The 5,711-nt window shown below is 27.1% G+C and overlaps 1 long non-coding RNA gene across 2 annotated transcripts; it reads left to right on the top strand.

Annotated features, from left to right (window-relative positions):
- Positions 1-2,115: 2,115 nt before the first annotated feature.
- Positions 2,116-4,191, top strand: LOC133030855 (uncharacterized). 2 transcript variants are annotated; one of them, XR_009684391.1, is made up of 3 exons: positions 2,116-2,524; positions 2,716-3,016; positions 3,093-4,191. It is a non-coding gene; the product is annotated as an uncharacterized LOC133030855 (long non-coding RNA). The 2 variants fall into 2 exon arrangements; XR_009684390.1 differs by having other exon boundaries at positions 2,119-2,499.
- Positions 4,192-5,711: the final 1,520 nt, after the last annotated feature.

The raw sequence follows: 5,711 nt of genomic DNA, 5'->3' as shown, positions 1-5,711 counted from the left end.
TCTGTAGAGTTGTTAATGTTTCTCATGTTAAGGCTTGTCAATATTAATGCTTCTCAAGCACAATTTTGGTGTGGTAGCTCGTGATGATCATGGTATTGTTATGGCAGGTGTCATTGCTCCTACAACAGGGAATGTGCCTCCAGAAATAACTGAGGCTAAACCTCTTCTTCTAGCTTTAGAGTAGATTCAAGCGATCAACCTACCTATTCATGTCATAGTGTCGGATTGTAAGAGCTTGGTGGACAAAATTTATAGTCAGTTTTGTAACAATACGGTAATTAGTGATTTGCTCTCATGTATTAGAAACATGTTGTCGTTTAGTCCTACTCTCTCAGTCATATTTGTATCAAGAAAATTTAACAAATTTACTCATACTTGTGCTAGGGCTGATTTAGGATTGGACAACGAGTATATTTAAAATCTTGGTTATCTTGAATGTTTGTTTGTTTATTTACTTTGATTTCCTTTCAGGATATACACTCTTTTTTTCAAATATATATATATATATATATATATATACTAGATAGATGTTCACGTATGTTAATTTGATTTTAGTTTTTAGTTTTTTTGAATATCATAATTTTAAAATTAATAATATTCAATGTAATGATAATCATTGAAATTTGAAAGCATAATAGTGATTTAAATAAAAATAAAAATTACTATTATACTTTGTAATAGTAATTAAAAAAAATTATTATTCGTCGTAAATTTATCTTCGGAATTAATGAAAATAATCATTTGTTAAAACTATCAAAACATTCAAATTTAATTTAAAATAATATTTAAAATTTAACTAATTCTAAATATCAAAATTTGAAAATAATTTTTAATAAAAAAAATAAACAATGTGAACAAACTTATTATTCAACATCTAATAATTTGTTATTTTTTTTATTTAAAAAAAAAGTCACCCATTAATTTTTCATAAATCAGAAATTGTTCTATAGTCACATTTTACATCTAATAATTTGTTATTTTTTTTATTTAAAAAAAAGTCACCCATTAATTTTTCATAAACCTTCTATAGTCACATTTTATATAGAATAGATAGTATAGCTTCTCATGACCGAACAGAAAACCACCAAGAGTTCGATAAAAATTAGGATATTGATGGGATGAAATTATTTCCTCTGTACACTCTGTAATTGCAAACAAATGTTCATTATTTATAATAGTAAATCTTTTCGTAAAAAGAAAAAGTACAAAATCACACGGTTCTATTTGTTAATTTGTTTAATATTTCAAAGAAACTAGCTAGCTTTTCTTTTCAGAGGATGTTCTTAGCAGCAATTAAAGTGTCCTAGAAATATAAAAAAACAAGAAGGTCCCTCTTCACATGGATTCACGTGTTATGGTTAAAAAAGCTTTATTAAACAATATTTGATAGCATAGCAACTTGCATTACTACATTCCATCACTAAAGACAACAGCAATGGACAACTTTGGATTCAATAATTAATAGAAAAATTATATATATAATAATTATCTTAATTAATATATAATAATATAATCTTCTAATCATCTATGACAATCGCAAATTATTATATTATATATTCTCACCCTTTTATCATGTGCTCTTTCAAAATTCTAGGCATATTCCCACTTCAAACATATATCTGGCCTTTGGGGCATGCACCAAGTTAGATAAATCCCGTTTATGAATTAATCATTACTGTTTTTTATTCTTGAAAAAAATAATATAATAACATTTTTAATTTTGAAAGGGAATCCACTAAGTTTACACTAATGAATGTAGTCCGTTCACTATGGAACTTTTGGGTTCAAGTCAGTGAAAATTTTAATAGGTTTTTCATGGTGGGGTATATATTTTATATAGTAGCAAATACCATCCAAGAAAAACGAAAATCAAGCTAGGGAACATGTTTGGTTTTTAATGTGGAAATTCAATAAGCAATCGTGCCTCAAGTATATATATCCTTGTCGTGTAGTACACGTCCCATTTTTCTTTTTTAATCCAATTTTTAATAATACTATATCTTTATATATTAAAAGTGGCTATCTAACGGCATTTCTTGGTTTAACGTTTTATTTTTATTTTTTCTGTTAAGTTTAACGGAGAGACTAACTCTTCCGTTACTTATCGCAATTCACACCCAAAAGTCTTCCGTTTCAGAAAAAAAAAAAAATTCAAACCCAAAACTCACTTTACGATTTAATCTCCATTCTCTGCGCTTTCCCAACCATTACTTATCGCAATTCACACCCAAAACTCTTCCGTTTCAGAAAAAAAAAATAATAATAATTCAAACCCAAAACTCACTTTACGATTTAATCTCCATTCTCTGCGCTTTCCCAAAATAAGAAATACCATTCTCTGCAATTATTCTTTCTTCTGAAACCTATATTGTGATTCTCAATCCTCTCAAAAAATCACCATGATCAATACCAAAGCAAATTATTTTTCCAACCCTAAAATCCATACCAGTCTTTCTATTTGTTCCACGCTATTCAAATTCCATGATCGACTTCTCGCAAGTAAGTTTGCATCAATGGCATCAAGGTGTGAGGATGATTTCGTTTTGTTTTATTTTTTTGATATCATTCACTATATCTTTTGTATTGTACATAACAAAAATTAAATCTTTTTATTTGATTATGTTGAAAATATAGAGTTTAATCATTTAGAACTGTTCAGTTAGGATATGGTATTAAGAAGCTTGATGGAAGTTATTTTGATATTTTGTCAAACAGAGAACTCAAAATATTTTTTTGTTCATTCAAGTTTCAACAATGCTCAGAGCAATTCTTAGTGCGAGAGAACTAATTGAAACTCTAATTTGGGTCTTTCGTATTCAAATTTAATTGAAGAAACTTCAGCCAGAATAATACGAAGAAGAAGATCTCTAACTTTGAATTCATTCCATTCATGGGGAAGAGAATTTAGATTTTGGGGAAGAAGAAGACATGGAATTGCTCATTCTACACACCCAACTTTTTATCTCTAGAATCACAATCTCATAAATCCAAGGAAGGACGCTCTTCCATCAATAAAGTATTTACTTGTGAATACTTCTCAATTTATTTATTTATGAATCTTTCTTAACATGTCTTTGTACTACAAATTTCAGATTGAAGAATATGGATTTGAAGTTTGGCCACTATTATGAAGTGATTCAGGATGTGAACATCTACCGATACTCTCAAATCAACCATGAAAAAAAATTGTGTAAACACTGTCATTGCTCAATAGCAGAGAAGAAAAGAAGAGAAATAAGATTTTGATCGCATAGCTCGTATTTCTCCTACCGTAATTACCACCGTCACCATCCCCTGCTAATTCATCAATTCATTCTCATCATCATCATATTGAAGGTACCTATATAGTATATAATATCTCATCATCATCATATATATATATATATTAATCATCGTGATGATGCTATATATTATAATTGGCACTAATTCCTACCTTACTCACATTATTTTTTACATCTTATATCATGACTTAATTTGTATTAATAGGGAAAATATATAAGTTTCCTTTTAATTAAGAATGTAGCGAATTGTGACTATGAAACACTTCTATTAAATCTATATTTCTTTATATTTTAATTGAAGTGTTATGTTTGAATAATAATAATTTTTCTTTATGATTTTTATTATTGTTTCAACTCTTTCTACACATAAAAAGTTACTAAGGAAAATTTCAGAGAAAAAATTATATCATAAGCAGCCAACTTGAAGAACTATTGATGGAGAAGTGTTTGAAGAATTTACACCATAATATACAACCATCATCAAATAGTGTACAATAGCCTAGAATTTTCACTTCAATACAACTTCATTTTAGCATTATAGCTTGGTAGTGTTATCTTATGTTTGATGATGCACTATTTGGACTGAACATGGTGAGGACTAAGAGTGTTGTAGCCTCAAGGCCTCTTTACATTAAGCTTTAATATGTCCTACTTTTTTAGGAACTACTATGTCATCTTTACTTTGACTTGGAGTTTAGTTTGAGAGAGAGTGCAAAAAAAGATGTTATTTTATCACTGTTAGGATTCCATGTTTTGCTCTCCAAGCTAGAAATGCGGATATTATAATCCAAGACATGTAATGTTCTCTTTTGCCTTTTGTACCCATCCTTCTTTTTTGTTTTTTCTCTCTAAGATCTATCTGCTTCATGCTATCTAATTTTATTAATAATATAAGTCTTTATTGGAATGAGGATCGTCTTCATGTATTTCAATTCATAGAAATAATTAGCCCTTCTTTATAGTTTTATAATTTTTAGTTTTTTATTTTTTAATAGATTGTGTACTACTTTTATCTTTTCTACAAGCATTTGTATGGTCTTGTTAGTTGTTAGTCCAAGAAACAATTTACTTTCTATTATTCTCTATGAAAAAAATCATATGTTTTCTAGTAATATTGGTGGCATAATTATTAAAAATTTATCATATATATGATTAATTATTACAAAAATAAATGTTGATAGTTATTAATAAAATTTAGGGACTAAAAGTTCGAGAAAGCTAAATAACGTGCATTTGCACGTTGCTTTCACCTAGTATATAAGTAAATGTGCTTATAGAGAAATGATTTTTTATATTATTTATTATTTAATAGAAATTTACCAATCAATACTTATATTAGATTTACTCACTTAAATTATGCTACCTTATTTTGCATTATGCAAAATATGCTACAAAAAAAAAAAAATCATCTAATTTTGCCCCTAAAAAAATAAAAAATAACACTCACCAAACTTCCCATCTCTCTTCTCTCTCTCTCTCTTTATAGGAAACTCACACCATACCCACACTCTACCAATCAGACCACCTGTCACTCGAACTACTCTCGGTTTGCCACCTTACATTACGGTGGGTGGAGTTTGTTGGACAACCTTGTAACCAAAACTTTTAGAAAGAAATTCTTTCAAAAAATTATGGGTATGTAACTTCTTTAGTAATTATTGTTGGATTGAGTTGTATTTATATTGATATGAATAGATCTACATATATCCTTATTTGTATGTACCATCTTTGTCACTGAAACACGAAATGCAGCAATTTTGTGTTTTCTGGTATTTTTTGCGAGTTTAGCAATATTTTACGATGTTGTTAGCGACATTTTGCGATAAAATAATGTGCGGGAGGTCACGAATGAAGTTTTACAATGTTTCACAATGTATGTCGCGAAACACAACAGTTTTGTGTTATTTTGACAATTTTTGCAATTTTTATCGATATAATTATTTTAATTAATTTTATATCAACTCAAATCAATAAATTTTTCATTAATGATTAATTAAATAAATGAACTAAAATATATTATAATTAGAAAATAAAGTAATTAGTTAGTCAAAAATCTAGATAGTTATTTTCTGTTTGCTTGAAGTATTTTTCTAATTATATTTAATTAAATAGAAAATTAATATTTAAGTTGATTTTAATCATGATACATAAATACTTCACAATTTTCATAATATTTAATTAAATAGTAAAATTATATTTGTGTTGAAAATTAATTTTTTTTTTATTAATTTTGGACCAACATAAATCAAAATAATTTTTCAGGATTTATTTTATTTTATTTTAAAGCATTTTCGAAAATACATTGTATTTTGAATTTTGCAATATATATTTATAGAAAATTAAATTTGAGTTGAAAATTAATTTTTAGATCAACTTAAATTGAATAATTTTTGAAATATTTATTGAAAATTATTACTAAGATGAAAAATA

Source organism: Cannabis sativa, chromosome 9, assembly GCF_029168945.1.
Source record: "Cannabis sativa cultivar Pink pepper isolate KNU-18-1 chromosome 9, ASM2916894v1, whole genome shotgun sequence".
Classification (NCBI taxonomy): domain Eukaryota; kingdom Viridiplantae; phylum Streptophyta; class Magnoliopsida; order Rosales; family Cannabaceae; genus Cannabis; species Cannabis sativa.
This window is presented reverse-complemented; position numbering and strand designations above follow the sequence as displayed.